This window comes from Apium graveolens, chromosome 2 (assembly GCF_009905375.1).
Source record: "Apium graveolens cultivar Ventura chromosome 2, ASM990537v1, whole genome shotgun sequence".
Lineage (NCBI taxonomy): Eukaryota > Viridiplantae > Streptophyta > Magnoliopsida > Apiales > Apiaceae > Apium > Apium graveolens.
The window spans coordinates 9,711,213-9,729,327 of NC_133648.1; positions in this window are offsets into that span (position 1 = coordinate 9,711,213).

Here is an 18,115-nt window from a genome sequence, read left to right on the forward strand (position 1 = left end):
CCTCAATGCAATGACATATGGCTCTGCGCCTAAAAGAAAAAATACAATGTCCCCTTCTCATAATTATTGAATTTTTGAAACTAACAAAACTTCAATTATAATATACAGTTTATTCTTTTATAACTAAAGGAATAAAACAAGATGTTGAAGTTATTTTAAGTTTAGGGGTTTTCTAAACCATTTTTGGGCGCAAGGATTTCAAATATCTCGATAAGTTATTACTTGCACAAAATATGTAAGTTTAGACTAGCTCTAAATTTTCAAAATCCAAACCAATTACATTTAATAAAATTTAATAGTTCTAGCATAATGTTTCGCGTATTACTTAAAAAAAGTTACATAAATTACAGCCGCAACACTAGCTTAAATCATGGAAAATGGCTTGATGATTCAAGTTTGATTCTTGGATGCAGTGTTTTTTTATTAATTATAATCTATTTATAATAGTCAAAGCAAATTTAGGCCATGTTTGCGAAGTCTAATAAATAATTATAAGTTGAAAAATATATACATATTGCTAACTTATAAGATAAGTCTTACGCGAAAAACAATCTCGATTCTCGACACTATATTATATTGGTAATTTTTATTTTATAGTATATAAACTAGCATGAATGCCCGTGTAAAGCACATGCCACATTGTAATTCATATAATTGTTTATTTATGAAATATTAGGAATTGATCGTTGATACAATTACGAATCCATATATTATTTTTAATATCTTTGTATGAAAACTGATATTATATGAAACTCTCATATATTAACTTTATATGCAGTTTTCAGGATGTCTTGTTTTCGATACATGCGTAAATATGATATGCAATTTTGATTGTGCTATTCAGTCTTAAAGTTGCACACTGTTTAATTTTCCCACAAATTGCATATACTCAAAAAGCTCATTTTTAATCATTGTTAATTTTTTGGCCAACAATAACATTTTATTGCAATGATCAATCACATTTTACCCTCAATTATCTTAAAATTTTTGTTTATGTGCAATATAATTTGTACATTCATATCAACATTACATCTGTGTATTCACATTCTATTGCAGCAGAATTGGACAAGGATTTATATACATGAAATACATCAGTCAAGGTCTACAATAATGAAGTAATGCTTACTACAAGCCTACAATTATGGCAAAACATGATTATATATCAATCCATTTGATTGTGTAGACAAATCAAGTACGTAATTTTGAAAATTTGTCCAGATCTTCAATAGTACAATTGTCACTTTTATGTTATATTATTATACTTCATGATTATATGCAAAAATTTATATGCAAAAATTTTATGAAATTGGTATCGTGTGTGGGTTGATGTTTGATTCACATTATATCGTTGTCCTTTTGTTCACTCCCTCTCTTGTACATGCAAGTATATTAAACGATATAAGGGTTAGAAAATTGTTAAAGAGAATTTTGGTGTGTGGGTATATGTAATTAAAATAATTATATATTATTATTACATACTCCGTATCAAAATACATGTCTACTTTCAAAAAAATCATGGATATTAAAAAAAGCGAATGTTGATGAAAAAAATTGTATTAATTGCATAATATGTGAAATATGGTTGATCTTAAAAATATTAATTAAAGATGTATAAAATATAGTTGATTTCAAAATATAAATGTACATTAAAAGTTGAAGTGAGCAATTAATTTGAAACAATTTATTTTCAAAAGTACACATATATTTTAAAACAGATGAAGTAAAATGTTCATGATAATGTTTTTAAGCTACTTTTTCATTCTTATTAACTCATTCTTAGATAAGAAGAGGGTAACACTATAACTTACAATTAATAAGACTAAAATTGTGTCACCAATCCTCGTTTATATAAGACTGTTGTTTAGTTACAAATTAATTAAATTTTTTTATTTATTTATCAACTTTTTTGAGAATGTATATTTAAATATAACATTTATATGTTGTATATTATTGGATAACTCATTACTCTTAGGTTCTAATAAAAATTTTAAGTTTAATTTGACCCAATGGATTATCGATATTCAAGTTTGACATCTGTATTTAGATTTGTAAAAGATTCTTGTACTTAATTTGACTCATCTTAATTATGAAAATTATGCAATACAATTTTAAATATCAAATATTATCTATATCTTTTATGGTAATCTTTTTAACGTAAATTTGAACTAATCTTTAAGTTGGTAGATTCATTAATGCAATTTAGACCATGACATATAAAACATGTACTAGCCCACGGCTAGTGCAATGTACAGTTGTTTTTTCAAAAAAAAAATATTATTTATTATGTTTGTTTTAATATTGTATTTTTTATTTTTTAAAAAGAGTAAGGATTCCAGAATATATTTTCTCCAAAATCTACTATTTTGTATTGTCGTGTAATAAAAACTAGGGTTTTGTTTGTATTTAATGCTCCGGGTGTTCAATTTCGAGTTTTAATGGTTGCGCTTGTGATCGAGACTACACGGTCCTCATAAGAGGTCTACGTATCTTTGTGTTCTAGAGAATCAAGCCAAAACGTAGTTCTAGGTTGAGGGGCAGAGCCCTTTATACAGATGTTGAGTCCTGGGTTAGACTAGGGTAGGGAGACTTGGTGGACGAATCTCCTTCTTAGATGGTAAGTAGGACTCCTTGATATGGTGGATTCTGGATCCTTTCTTATAGGTGTTTGTTTCCATGTTGGAGATGGCTTTTAGTGTCATCATGGACCTCATTCTCATGTCTGCTCGGCGGGCTTATCAGGTAACTAAATTTGGGTCGTGGACATCACGTCATAATTTGGGTCGCCACGACCACCTTTGGTCGTGGCATTCACGGGCTTTGACCAATCAACTTTTAGAATATAATTAATTCAAAATTAATTATATTTTTACAGATTACTTTTCATCCATATCATTTTTCCCCAACTTCCAGGAAAACTTCTTGAGTTTTCATGGAAGTTAGATTGGTATAATCGCGACTCGGGGGTAGTTTTGTTCCTTCATGGGTTTGGTCATATTATGAAGTATGGAGCGACCTACGCATTCATATTGACTTATATATTCTTAAGTGATATTTCACTTTTTAGGCCTTTGTGAGGCTAGTTGTATATCATTTATTGCTAAACTACCCTAATCGGGGTTGTATGTCAGCCGTTAATCACCTTTTAACCTTCATCAAGGTTAATGATAAGGTAAAAGCCACTAACAAGCCCTAAAAAGGGCTAATCGGACCTAATCAGGGCTAATTGGCTCTAATAGGGGCTAATTTCTAGCTAACAACTGCTAATTAGGCTTAATATAGCCTAATTTTAAGCTAAAATATGTTAGTTGGCTAAGATCAAGGTTAATCGGCCCTAACCGGGGCTAATTATCGAGCGTAGTTGTTAATTAACTTTAAAATTGGTATAAAGCATAATGTAACGTAATATATAACCGAGGAATTATAACTCAATATGAAACAAAAACTAAGTAAATAATATTAAATGTGAAGCACAAGAAACCTGAAGATGAAGACTGGATAAATACAAAGAATCAAAATATGGAATTAATGCTCTAAGCCCGTAATCAGGTCATGGAAAGAAGTTTATTAATATGTTCAAACCTCCGTGAAGAATAAAATGTTAAAGGACTTCTAGTGGTAATGAAATGTATTGGATTGAGTATTGAAGATCAAGGGTTTCAGTATATGAAGCAATGAACGACCTACAGGCAGTATTAGCTTTGAATTGTAAAGAGATTTAGTGAATTCAATTAAGTGCTAGTCGTTTGTGAACCAGAACAGTGCACTAAGCGTCAGCACATCAGATAAGGGTTAATTTATTCATTCAGAAGAAATCAAGTTGATACAAACAGGGAAATGATTGAGCCTTATTTAAAGAAGCCAGAAAAAGTTCTAAGTATAGAATTATTTCTCTCCTCGCACAAGTGGAGAAAAGTTTTAAGTAAAGATCTATGTTTCTCCTCTTGGCACAAGTAGGATAAAGATTCCTAAGGCATGAGTCTTCCTCCCTTGGCGCAAGTGGAAGTACTGATTTCAAGGCAAGACTTCAACCCCCCTGGGCGCAAGTGGAAGAAAAGTTCAAGTCAAGAACTTTACTTCCCCTCTTGGCGTAAGTGATGTAAATTCTCCAAGGCTAGTAAACATTCACTCTAAGGGCAGCTGAATCTCTCTAGGCGCAAGTGAAGATTCAGAATGCTGGTTCCCTTTTAGGGCAACAGGATGATCTTAGAGGCTTGTAAAATACACTCTTTGCACAAGCAATTGCCTTGTTAATTCATTGATGTTACATAAACACAATTAACTTAATGTGGCTGTAATGAAGCCACGTAATGAGAGAATTGTGAAGACTACACAAATGGAGCAGAATGAATTAACTCTGCTCATTATTTTCTCAGCAACCAACTGTAACTTTACGAAGCTCCATTTAAGGCCATATTTATTAAGCTTGTAAATATATTGTTATGCTGTTCAATTTATTATAGCTAATCATTATTGATTAGAGTGTAGCAACCTCAAGATTTATATTAATAAAATGATATATTCCTCGAATTGTTTTGTACCTATTTTTGATTTGTAATTTTAACGAAGAACTTAAAATGAATCAAAAAGAATGTAGGTATCATATTCAACCCCCCCTTCTACGATATTTTGGGACTAACAATTGGCTAATCATAAACAATGTTGCACTAATTAGCCTTAAGTGCGGCTAATCGGCCCTATTTGGGGCTAATTATTGAGCGTAAGTTTTTAATTAACCTTAATATGAGCTAATTATAAACTAAAATACGCTAATTTAAATATATGAAAAATTACATTTTGGACCAAAAATATCGGCGACCAAAATCATGTCTAAAGTTGGCTCTGATAAGTCGTCCTAGTCGGCGAGGGTGGCCTCGAGCGCTGGTCCCCGGGGCTTCATTAAGCATCTGGACGGATTAGGCTGCTGGGACCACCTAGTCGGCTAGGGTTGTTCGGGCTGTGGCGGGCGTCAGGTCAGTCGGGGCTGCGAGGGCCACCGGGTCGACCGAGGCTGCTTAGGCCGCTAGGTCGGCAGGGGCTAATCGGCTGAAGGCCCGCTCAGGTGCCTACTCGGCCGCCTCTGGTCGGCTTGGGCTACCGCGGGCGCCGGGTCGGTTGGGGCCGCTAGGGTTGTTGGGGGCGCCTGGTTGGTCGGGGTTGCTTCGGGCGCCTGGTCGGCAACTGGCATTTTTTTAGGCGTCTATGTGACTACGACGGTGGGCTAGAGGCTCCTCAGGAGGCTACTCGGCCTACTCTACTCGACCGGAGGGCTGCGCCAAGGCAGCCTACTCGGTTGGTAGGTGCCTTAGTGTAGGCCTTCTCGGCTAAATTTTTTTTAATTTTTTTTGGGCATTCTCTGACCGCGACGGTAAATGATAGGATTTTATGGAGCCTACTCGGTCCACTCTACTCAGCCGGAGGGCTGCGCCAAGGCAGTCTACTTGGCTGGTAGGGGCCTTCGTGTAGGCCTTCTCGGCTAAAAACTTTTCAATTTTTTGTGGCAACCTCCTACTCGGTCGGGCTAGAAGGGGGCTACTCGGTTGAGGGGGCTCCTCTGGAGCCTTCTCGACTGGGGGTTCTTAGCCTTAAAGCTTTCCCTTGGTCGTGAGAAGCTTGGTTGGGTTTCTATTCTCACGATTCCTAGGCGTATGCGCTCTACTCTTCCGGAAGTCTAAGGCGTAAGCGCTCTATTCTTCTGAAAGATCGAGGTGTAGGCACTCTACTTGGCTAAAAATCATTCAAAATAATCCTACTCTTCCAAGTCTACTCTTCCGGGAGTAGGCGAGGTGACATCATTGGCAGCTGAAAAGCCTCCAAAATGATCATACTCTTCTGAGTCTACTCTTCCTAGAGTAGGGGAGGGGACGTTCTTGACGGTTGAAAAGCCTCCAAAATAATCCTATACTTCTGAGTCTACTCTTCTAATAGTAGACGGGGTGACGTCCTTGGTGGCTAAAAAGCCTCCAAAGTAATCATAGTCTTCCGAGTCTACTCTTCTGGGAGTAGGTGAGCTGATGTCCTTGACGGCTGAAAAGCCTCCAAAATAATCCTACTTTTTCGAGTATACTCCTTCGAGAGTAAGCGAGGTGATGTCCAGTGCGGTTAAAAATCCTCCAAAATATATCTATTATTCCGAGTATACTCTTTTGAGAGTAAGCAATGTGGCGTCCTTGGAGTCTGAAAAGCCTCCAAAATAATCCTACTCTTCCAAGTCTACTCTTTCGAGAGTAATCAAGGTGACGTCCTAAGCGGATGAAAAGCCTATAAAATAATATTACTCTTCCAAGTCTATTCTCTCGAGAGTAAGCGAGGTGACGTCCTAGGCGGTTGAAAAGCCTCCAAAATAATAGGTCCTAGGCGGTTGAAAAGACTCCAAGACGGGGAGCAATTTCACTATCGGGTCTTCATGACTTAAAGAAATCTTGTTGAAGCTGGCCTTAGAGGCCTTTCTTACTTAGTGCGAGTTTGATACTTCAAATTTGTTATTCAAGAGGGGCCTAGTCGACCTAAGGACTCTCTTAGAGATTGGTCGTCCTCATTAGGTTGGCTGGAGTCCCTTCGGAGGGATGTCTGGCCGGCCCAAGGCCTTCCTTGGAGGTTAATCAGCCTTCTTTGGTCACTTCGAGTTTGCAATATAGACTTTAGTCGACCAAAGGTCGTCTTGTGATGATAGATACAATAAATATTCAGGTTTAAAGCATGCCAAGTTCGAGACACTTCGTCACCACTCAAGGTTTTCATCTTGTAGGATCTTCGTCTTAGAGTCATCTTGAGCTTATAAGGCCCTTTCCGGTTAAGGGCTAACTTTCCTTTCTCACCGACTCCTGATGCCTCAATCTTTCTCAATACCAAGTTTTCTTGTTGAAAAAACCTTTTTTAACCCTTCTAAGTAATATAGGGATGCTCTTCATTGATACTCTACATTGCGGGCATTAGCTTCATCTCGAACGTCGTCAATAAGGTTGAGGGTGAGCCTCATGCATTCTTCATTGGTTTCTGGTTCATATGCTTCGACCCTCGGTGACCCATGGGTGATTTCTAAGGGCACCACTGCTTCGGCTCCATAAGCTAACATAAATAGAGTAACTTCAGTTGTGACTTTACAGGTCATGCGGTACGCCCATAGTATAGGCAGCAATTCATCTACCCAAGTGCTTCTTGAGCATTTAATTCTTTTCTTAAGTCCGTCAAGGATGATTCAGTTAGTGACTTCGGCTTGCCCATTTGCCTGTGGATGAGCAACTAAAGTGAACTGGAGTTATTATATTGTTGTCATTACAATACTTCTTGAACTCTTCATTATTGAATTATCTCCCATTATTCGTAACAAGGATGTGTGGGATTCCGAATCGTCATATCGCATTATTCTAGAAAAATTGAGTAATCAGCTTGGTTGTTATCTTGGCTAGTATTTTAGCCTTAATCCACTTAGTGAAGTAGTCTATGGCAAGCATAATGAATTTCCTTTTCCTTGATGCTACGGGGAAAGGACCAAGTATGTCCATTCCCCACATTGTAAAAGGGATAGGAGATCTGATACATGTTAGCCTCTCTGGGGGCTGTTGGACTACAGGAGCATGCCTCCGGCATCTTTCAGACTTCTTCATGTAAGCCTTTGCATCGGCTAACATTATTGGCCAGTAGAATCCTAGTCGGGTTATCTTATAAGAGAGGGTCCAGCCCCTCAACTGTTGTCCATAAATTCCCTCATGAGCTTTTTTTAGTGCCTCCTCTGCCTCATGAGGTCTCAAACACTTCAAGTACGGAATGATGAAAGACCTTTTGTATAAAAGTCCTTTGATCAGAGAATATCTTAGTGCTCTCACTGACAACTTGCGTGCCTCTTGGGCATCATCAGGGAGCCAACCTATTTCAAGGTGAGCTTTGATGCAATCAAACCAACAACTTGCTACACCAATTGGTGCCATCAAATTTATGACATGGATAATAGGGTCCTCAAGACTTGGAAGTAGATACTTCTCGAAAAATTCTTGATATCAGATGAGGCGAACTTAGATAGGGCATCGGTCGTAGTATTTTCCTCTCTCGGAACATATTTTGCGTACCATTCATCAAACTGAGTTAATATTCCTTTCATGACTCTCAGGTACTTAGCCATTGTGTCATTCTTGGCCTCAAACTCTCCATTGATTTGGTCAACGACAAGCCTTAATTCTCCATAGACTTTAAGATTTTTTGCCATCACGACTCTAGCTAAGCCTAAACCAGTTATCAATGCTTCATATGTTGCTTCGTTGTTAGTTGTTGGGAAGTCCAACTTCAAAGTGTACTCGAACATGAACTCATCGGGGCTTTGCAAGACTAGGCATGCACTAATAGATTTTATTTTGAACGCTCCGTCAAAATGAAGAACATAATTCCTTTTGAGTCAAGTCTCCATCTTTCTCCTTCTCTCCTTCTTCTGGAGTTATTATCTCTTGCCCCCGACTTCTTGGTCGTTAATGGTGCACTCGACCATGAAGTCTGCTAATGCTTGAGCCTTTATGATTTTCCGAGGCTTATACTTAATATCAAATTCACCCAACTCAATTACCCACTTGATGAGCCTTCCACTTTCTTTCGGGTTGTGAAGGATGTTTCTCAGAGGTTGGTCCGTCAGGACTTCGATCTTATGGGCCTAGAAGTATGGTCGTAGCTTCCTGAGGCTGTTATGAGGGCGAGTGCAAACTTCTCGGTGGCGGAGTAGTTCAACTCGGCTCCGTGGAGCACTTTGCTTACATAGTATACATGTTTTAAACCTTTTGTTCTTCCTTCACCAAAACGGTGCTCACAGCCTGTTCAAGGACCGCAAGATATAAGTAAAGAATGTCATCTGGACTTGGTTTGGCCAACAACAAGGATTCAGTCATGTACTTCTTCAGTTATTCAAAGGCCTCTTGGTTTTCAGCAGTCCACTTAAAATTATTTACCTTCTTTAGAGTTTTGAAGAAGGATAAACATTTATTTCCTGACTTGGAGATGAATCTCCCTAAGGCCGCAATTCTCCCCATCAACTTTTGAACATCTTTTATGGAGTGTGGCGGCTCCATATCTAGGATGGCTTTGATTTTGTCGGGGTTGGCCTCGATCCCTCTCTTCGAGACCATGTGACCCAAAAACTTTCCAAAATAAATGTCAAAGGCGTACTTAGCAGGGTTTAACATGATCTTGTGGTACCTCAGCACTTCGAACACCTATTTGAGATGATCAATATGATCAGCCTTGGCTAGGCTTTTGATTATCCATAGAAATCTTTGATAAGTGGCTCATGTATATTTTGGTCCAAAAGACATAACAAGATAGCAAAAGACACCGTAATCAGTTATGAAATATACCTTACATGTGTCATTCTTATGCATTTTGATCTGATTGTAACCGCTAAAGCCATCCATGAAGCTTAGCATCTCGTGCCCAACAATGGCATCAATTGGGGTATCAATCCTTGGTAGAGGGTAGCAATCCTTAGGGCATACATCGTTGAGGTCAGTGAAATCGATGCACATCCTCCATTTCCTATTGGCTTTCTAGACCATCACAGAGTTAGCCAAACATTCGGGGAATTACACTTTCTCGATAAATCCAGTTTCAGTGAGCTTCTCGACCTCCTGTTTAATGACTTTCAGCCTGTCAGGGGCATAAGTTCTCTTCTTTTATTGCACGGCCTTCCGAGTCGGATCAACATTCAGCTTATGAGTTATAAGGTTATGGTCGATCCCAGGCATACCGGATGTCGTCCACGCGAACACATCATTGTTCTCCTATAAGATCGGTCATTCAGGGGCTTCTCCAAGGACGCTTCGATGTAGGTGACCTTATCAAGGTTTACCGGGTCTAGAAGAATTGGGATCAAGTCCTTAGCTGGCTTCCCTTGACGTTCTTCATTCTCGTGGATATTCATGTCTTCTATTAGGAGGACCTGCCCCCCGGTTCTATCGGGCCTAAATGCTGCAACATATTAACTTCAGGCCAGTTTTTAATCTCATTTCTCCTCGACGACATTGTTTCTAGTTGTGAACTTGATTACCATGTGGTAGGTTGAGGGCACAACCTTGAATGCATGAATCCCGATCCTTCCCATGATTGTGTTATATGTAGAGATTGCCTTAACAACCTGAAAGTTTAACATTTGTGTGACCTCTTTAGGCTCTTCTCCAATAGTCTACAAGTTGAATCGCCCATTCTACTTAGCACTCCACTCCGTTAAACTCGTAGATGGTGTGCTTAGGTGTTTCTTCGACTATGCTCATCACTTCTCTGACATAAGCCTTCTGAGAGTTCTTTGTTGTCCTAGTGGCCGTTGGCCCTCTTGAGATTATGTTGATTAATGGCCCTCGGGGCTGTGGGTTACGATATCGATTGCTGCCCTTCTGATAATTATCTTTCTTCTGGCCTCAGTTATCCTCACCCTTGGTGAATCTACCAAATTTTCCTCTACGGATTAGTTACTTGTTCCCGTCCTTAAGTTGCCTGCAGTCGTTGGTGTCATGACCAACATCCTTATGAAACCTACAAAATTGGTTTTTGTCTCTCTTCTCGGGGTCTCCCCTTAGTGGCTTTGGCCATCTAAAGTCCTTTTCCTTCTCAATTTCCAACAGGATTTGGCTCCTTACAGCGTTCAACCTTGCGTACTTGGTGAACCTTGGTGGTTGGTTCTTCTTGGAAGTGGAATCAGAGTTCTTTCCAGTTTGAGGATATTTGTCCTAGCCGTTGTACTATTGTTCCATCTTTCATTTTTTGTTGCCCGTGAGATTATTGTTAAAAAATCATCTTCTCTATGTTTTCCTCAACCTTTATATACTTTTCGGCCCTATCTTAGAGTTGTAGCTTGCTTTCATAGGGGCGCTTAGCTAGAGACATCTTGAAAACTCATCTTTAGTTCCTTGCTGCAGGGCTATCATGGCCACTTTATCATCAAGATCTAAAACATTTAAGGCCTCATTTGTGAATCGATTGAGGTAGTCTCCGAGGGACTCCTTTGCTCCTTGAACAAGACCCACGAGAGAAATCGGACTCTTTTCATGCACTCTTCCATTGATAAATTGCTTGATGAAGGCCTGACTTAGCTCTCTGAAAGTTCTAATCGAGTTTGGTAGTAGACGATTGTGCCATCTTTAAGCCATACTAGATAGGGTTTGAGGGAAGGCCCGACACTTGATAGAGTCTTTCACGGGTTGCAGCAACGGGGCGATAGAGAATGTTCTCACATGATTCGGCGGGTCGCTAGTATCATTATATGCATTGATGGTGGGCACCTTGAACTTCCTTGAGATGCGGGCGTTCATAATCTCCCCAGTCAGTGAGGGGTTTGGATCATCAGGATCTCTTACTCTCTTAGGGGCATCAGTTAGTTGGATCGACCATTGGGGTTGCAACCCTTTGTCTCGGTATTGGACCTTCCGGTTCTATGACAGGAGGAAAATCCTTTGCTTTTGCTATCGGAGGGGGCTTCGGCCCCTGATGCATCTTCACATCACATTTTAACCTTTAGATCTCGGCTTCATGAGCCTTAATTCTTTTTTTTTATTCTGAGGAATCTTCCCATAGGTGCTTTGAGGTTGTTTTAGCCTCTTGGTTGAGGTTCTTTTCTAACACGTCTCCTCCTTGGAGCGATATCCTCCTGCGATGAATCTAAATCTCTTTCAGAATGAGGTCCATAGAAGTCTCGTCCTTCAGGGATATAGGCCAAGTCACAAATATTTTGGGGCATCCATCCTTGTCCTTCTTCTTGACGTGAGAGCCCACTTCCTCTAATCTTAGGGTATAAGGGCATCCCGTAAGGAGAATTAGTGGTCCATGGGATCACAACAGTAAAAAACTCATTCCCGACTAGTCGAGAATTCAGCGGTGCCTGCAATGGCTAGAATTGGGGATTCTTCCATATGAGTAGATCTAAGATTGGGGAATTCGTCCCTAGCAGAGGATCTTGGATTAGGGGATTCACTCCTTGAGTTTTAATCTCAGATGCCCCTACAAGAGTTCCTTCTCCGGTGGTGGCATAGGTCGAGTATGGAGGGATCTCTACCGTGGATGAGAGTGTCTGCGATGGAATTGGGTAATCGGCTCCATTGTTATTTCTGTTCCGTGTGCTTTTCATGGTTGTTGTTAGTTTCACCCAGACAGCGCCAAATATTTGAAATAAAAACCAGGATTTTATTTGTATTTAATGTTAGAGGTGTTGAGTTTTGAGCTTTAATGGTTGTGCTTGTAATCGAGACTACACAATATTCACAAGATGCCTACGTATCTCTGTATTGTAGAGAATCAAGCCAAAATATTTTTTTAGGTTGAGCGGTAGAGCCCTTTATATATAAATGTCGACTCTAGGGTTAGATTAGGGTAGGGAGACTTGGTGGACAAGTCACCTGTTTAAATGGTAAGTGGGAATCCTTGAGATGGTAGATTCGGGAACCTTTCTTATAGGAGTTCGTTTCCATGTTGGATATGGCTTTTAGTGTCACTGTGGACCTCATTCTCAGGTTTATTCGGCGGGCCTATCAGGTAGCTGATTTTGGAACGTAGACGTCATGTTCTAATTTTGGGCGTGGTCGTCACGGCCACCTTTGATCGTGACATTCACGGATTTTGACCATTCAACTTTTATGTGTCTTTACAGATTACTTTTCATCTATATCAGAGATAATTAGGTATGTGAAAAAAGTAAATAATTTTTCAAAATATTTAGAACCATTAAATTAAAAAATTATAAAAAATTGTTCATGTATTAACAAAAAAACACATTAAGCTAATATAATTGGGAAAAAGAAATAAGATACGGCGAGAACCTGACGGGGCTTAGAGAGAAGGATTCGATTGGCGTTGAATGTACAGAAAGTTGTGTACATAACAAATTGATGTTAGAAAGAGACGGACCGTAGGTTTGAAATAATATTGGATCCTCCTTGATTAATCCTAGCCTATGCCCATACCGATTGCTTTTAACACTTAAATGATTTTTAATAATATATTTATTTTAAAATTAGTTATATTTTAATATATATTTTTAATAGTTAAAAAATAAATTAAAAAACATAATAAAGTTATAATAATAAATATTTTATAACAATTTGAGACTTAACTGAAAAAAATAATATAATATAATAAGTTGTTCACGGGACTCGAGTCGTGAAATTGTAGAAATTGTTAAAATAAAGAATAGAAAAGTTTAAATATAATAAGCTGTTGACAGGTTTCGAACCTTGAATCCATGAGAGCAGTTTAAATATTAATATAATATTATTTTATTGTTGCATCCAACGGTTTCCATCTATCTGACTTTAGATCTGACAGTTGTTATTTATCATACCAAACTGTACCGAACGACCGACCAACAACTATCAAATAGACGGGTGTTCAGCTTATAACCGTAGAGTACAGATAATGCTTGAGTTCAAGCAAGTAATATAAAAAAAATTAATGAAATTTACATAAATTCTTAAGAAAGGGTAGTATCGTAAATTCAATGTGTACCAACAACAGTATCATATCAAAACTTTCAATATTTCTTAGATAGAGGTTTTGAAATATCTAATTAAACTGATTTTAAAATAAATTTATTAAAATATTAAAATGCATTACACTTATTATATTACTGTAATTTTTTCAAAATTATATTTTCAAATCTTAATTATTTAGTTATTTAATTTATTAATTTTTTAAAACAAATAGGACATTTCATTACTGAGAAGCGTCATACAACAGATACTCCTACAAGATGTTTGGAGAAGACGTCAACATAGAAGCGAACATGGTATACAAGATATCAAATGGGCTACTTTGTTCGCTTGTGTTTTAACAAAAACAAGAGAAAATTATGGTCTAGAGTCCAGTAGTCTGCAACAAATCTTCAATATGTGAACAACCTCCAGCCGATATTGATCAGAATGGCTTATAGCTAGAACTGAGAGTGAAAAATCTGATTCCAGTTCCATCGTTTGATATGTCATTGCTTGTGTATAGTTGAAGCTTTGGATTCAAAAATTGTACTAACCATCCTCAAATAAATTGCCTTTCCTGCAATAAAAAGACCAAATTAAGTGCGAAGAAGCATACCTACACTGAAAGTGTCTGTACCACTTTTGACAGATGCATCTACATTAAGCTTTAAAGCTCCGCCTTGAAGGGGGTTTCCATTTCTGACTTTCATGACAATTTGTCGTTTGAACCAAACAAGTAGAGCTGCTCCTGCTTTTCTTAGACAGCTTCTTCCAATCAACAAAAGATTTATTACTCCAGTCCATAGCTACCAACATGGCTTACCACTTTGTTCTCCCATACCTTTTTATTTCTAAAAAATCATATTCCCCAGCGAACTTTAGCTATCAAGATGATTTCATCATACTGTTCACTGCTGATTTTTTGTAGCAAGCAGTCAGGTGCAAACTCCACATGTTGCATGTCGTACGATCTGGTGCAAAAAATACATATAATAAGTGTTCAATGTCAAAATTACACATGGGACAGGTAATGGGGGAGGGAAATCCCTCTTAGCCTTCTCCTGACAGGAATATAATTCATGCAAAAACGCCACAAGAAAATTCTTACTTTATGAGGCACATCTACACCCCCTTAGCTAACGTATTTTTGGCTGTCATAATTTCAGACCAGATATAGCTCACACCCATCTGTACCCCTTAGCTAAGGTATTTTTGGCTGTCATAATTCCAGATCAGATTAGCGCATTCGTGCACTCGATTAGCTCATTAGTGCACTCGATTTAGTGTATTTGGTTAATACGGTGCCTTATATTAAGATACCAGTATGCGTTGCCTGAGCTATAATCTAGTATACTATGATAATTATGTTGTTGGACTGTTTGTTGCATACGATGTGTCGCTCACTATTTGTCTCACTTAAACATTTTTAAAGTAATAGGATTGAAATCTAGAAAAAATATTAATTTAGAAAATTTATTATTTTATCGGAAGTAAAAATATGATGTGTCAATTATAATGGAACCGAAAAAAATATTATTTTAATGTAATAATTAATTTATCGATTATTAATTTATCGATAGCATTAATTTATTGATTATTATTTTATCGGGGTTTAACTGTGGATGTTTGAAAAAAGTTCAAAGTTATGAGTTTGTCAAAAATAAAATAAAAACATGTAGCTGGGCTCCTAAACCTGATGCTCATATCTCCAACAGGGTTAAATCGATGTAATTCCCCTAAAATCAGAAATGGGCCTTTTTAGAAACTGTTTTACATGTCCAACTTTTTAGTCGGACTAGAATGCAACAATCCGACTCAGTGGTCTACATTGCCGGTCTGAGTTGCTGATATTTAACTTATATTTTAAAATTATAAAAAAATAACCAAACCTGCTTATTTTTAAAAAATCACCGATAAATCAGTTAAAATGTATTTGATCAATTCAATTAATCTTCAATAAATCACTGTTTAATTATTTAATTTTTCAAAAATTTTTGATAAACCATAAAATTATTAATTTCGATTTCCGAAATTTTTAACTATGATCACAACAAAAAAATACAGCCGGAAGATCAAAGAAGTTGTTAAAGAAAGAATCAAAGAAAATGTATTTTTTAGAATCAAAGAAAAATGTACGTATAAGTTTGATGGTTTTATTGTTTGAAAAGGGTAAAGTTGGCCGTCTATTTTCGTAAAATGACTTGAATATTTTAAATTTAAAAGCAAGAAAGGGGAGGAATAAACTATCCTTCTCCACATAATCCATTGCTTTACTTTGAGTGGAAGGAATATTTAAATGATATTAGTTTAATCAAGTTAGCTGAATTATCTCTTTTTCACTTTAATCATGTTCAATCCAATCCCTTCCCAAGCATTTCTTTACGGCCCCTTTATTTAAATCTAAACATTTTTAATAGGATTAGAAGCCAAGAAACCGACAGTTACAACTAATCAAAAGAAATTAGATATATGCAAGATGGGAAACTTAACAAGATGTAAAGACATGATTACAAAAATACAAGCAAAACTGTACCTAATGGCTCCACCAAAAGTCTCTTTTCTCTATGGTGTCCTTTTATTCTAGCGAGACAGAGAGATTTGCTGTATGTTCTTTATAACACTCCAAGATGATGTACTCCTTAATCTTTGTCAGCTGAACCTGAATTTTGTTTTCCTTGATTTGCACTCCACATGCAATCTATACTCTGCTAAATACACTTGGGATCCATGTATTTTGATCAAATCCACTCACAAAATACAACCGTTTTGAATATCGAATCGAGACAAAAATCAAACATGTACTCCCTCTGTCCAACTTGGCTTTTTACATATTTTTACTCATATTTGACACGTATTTTAAGATTAATAAAAGATATAATTATATAAATTTTTTTTTAAAAATTTAATTTTTTGTATAAAAATTTAAACATTATATTTTTATTTTAAAAAAAATATTTAAAAATATTTAAGAAATCATGTTTTACGAGAATCTTAAAATACGTGCCGATCCCCCGTCCCCCAATGTAAAAAATCCAATAGAACGGATGGAGTAATTTACTGTACACATAATTTGAATTTCCGTCATTTAACTAGAATCTTATCAGTTTATCCGGAAAAATTATTTCATTTTTTCCGTATAATATGACATGATATATGATATTTTTGCGGAAGAATACGTATATAATCAGAATCGGGCAGTAATTTAATTATTTAATAGAATTGTCAATTATATAGTATAATATAATATAATATATGAAACATGGATGCTTAAAAAAATGTATACCCTAACAACCCAATCCACTCACCCGGTCACGAGTAACAAATTTAATACTCCTCGTCTCGTAATATATTTCCTATATTGACTTCGAACATTATTCATGTTAAGCGATTGACAATTAATTTACGTCTAATATATAAGATCAAATATAATCATAAGTAATTTCGTTGAATTCGTATTTATGAATATTTAAATATAATAAAAATTTTATATTTAATAATAATACGAAATTAAAGATATTAACAATAAAAAATGTGCATTGACAAACGTATCCAACACAAATATTAAACGTTTTTAAGGACGGAAGGAGTATTAATGTTGTGGTATATTTATGTGTGGTTGATGGATATTATGATTTTAAACAATTCTGATGTGCTCTAAGCTTTAGAGTCTAAACTTAAAGCATAATGAACGTGGGATACTACCTAATACGCATTCATTGATACACAATTTGAAATTCCGGGGAATGCTCGTTAATTTCAAAATTCAACGCATAGAAGAAAGCTCAAGACAACGCCGCACATGACCCGCTCCCCTCCTTTAAAAACAAAACCATGGAGCTGACTTGACATCCTTCATAACTACCCCGTATAATAATCGTGTTCAGATATATTCGATCTAGTCATGAGAAAAGGATATATTCGATTTAGTTGTAAATTTGCATATTCTTAATTTTAAGATTTCGACCGTTAAATCAATTTCAATAGTATTTTAGGGGGTATTTGTTAAATATGAACATCATTTTCTAAATAGTTCACATTTTTTAATAATTAATTAATCTGAATCGAACCAGTAATATCATTTGATACATATTTTATAGTATTTTCTGAATGAAAGAAATTACAATATTTTAAACTGGACCTTATTATTTGTTTTTCTAATATTTCACCGGATCAAGTCTATTTTATTATTTATATATAAATTGTCAGAGTAGTGTTACAAGTATCAAATTAGATACTAAAATTTGGTCCTCGACAGTAATGACACGATAATACGGGGTGATGATATTGATGGAATTAACGTGGATGTAATGATCCGCTATTATTAATTATATTAAATGATTTATAACAAGCCACTGCATAATACGTGATATTTGAAACTCAATTTGGGTACCAATTTCGTACATCTAGCATTATTCAAATTAGGGTAGAGTATGGGTTGGTTCGGATCTATTTTTGAATAAAATCGGAACCGCAACTATATATATTCGGTTTTAAAAATCGAAAACCGCAACCAAACTAACGGCTCGGTTTCGGTTTATATCGGTTCGGTTTCGGTTACAAAACCGGATGAATAAAAATGAAATAAAAAATATTTAGTTCTAAGTAAAATTATGCTTAAACATATTTAGTCAGAATACTACACGAAGTTAAAACACTTCAGGCTCCTAGAAAATAAAGCTTCATTG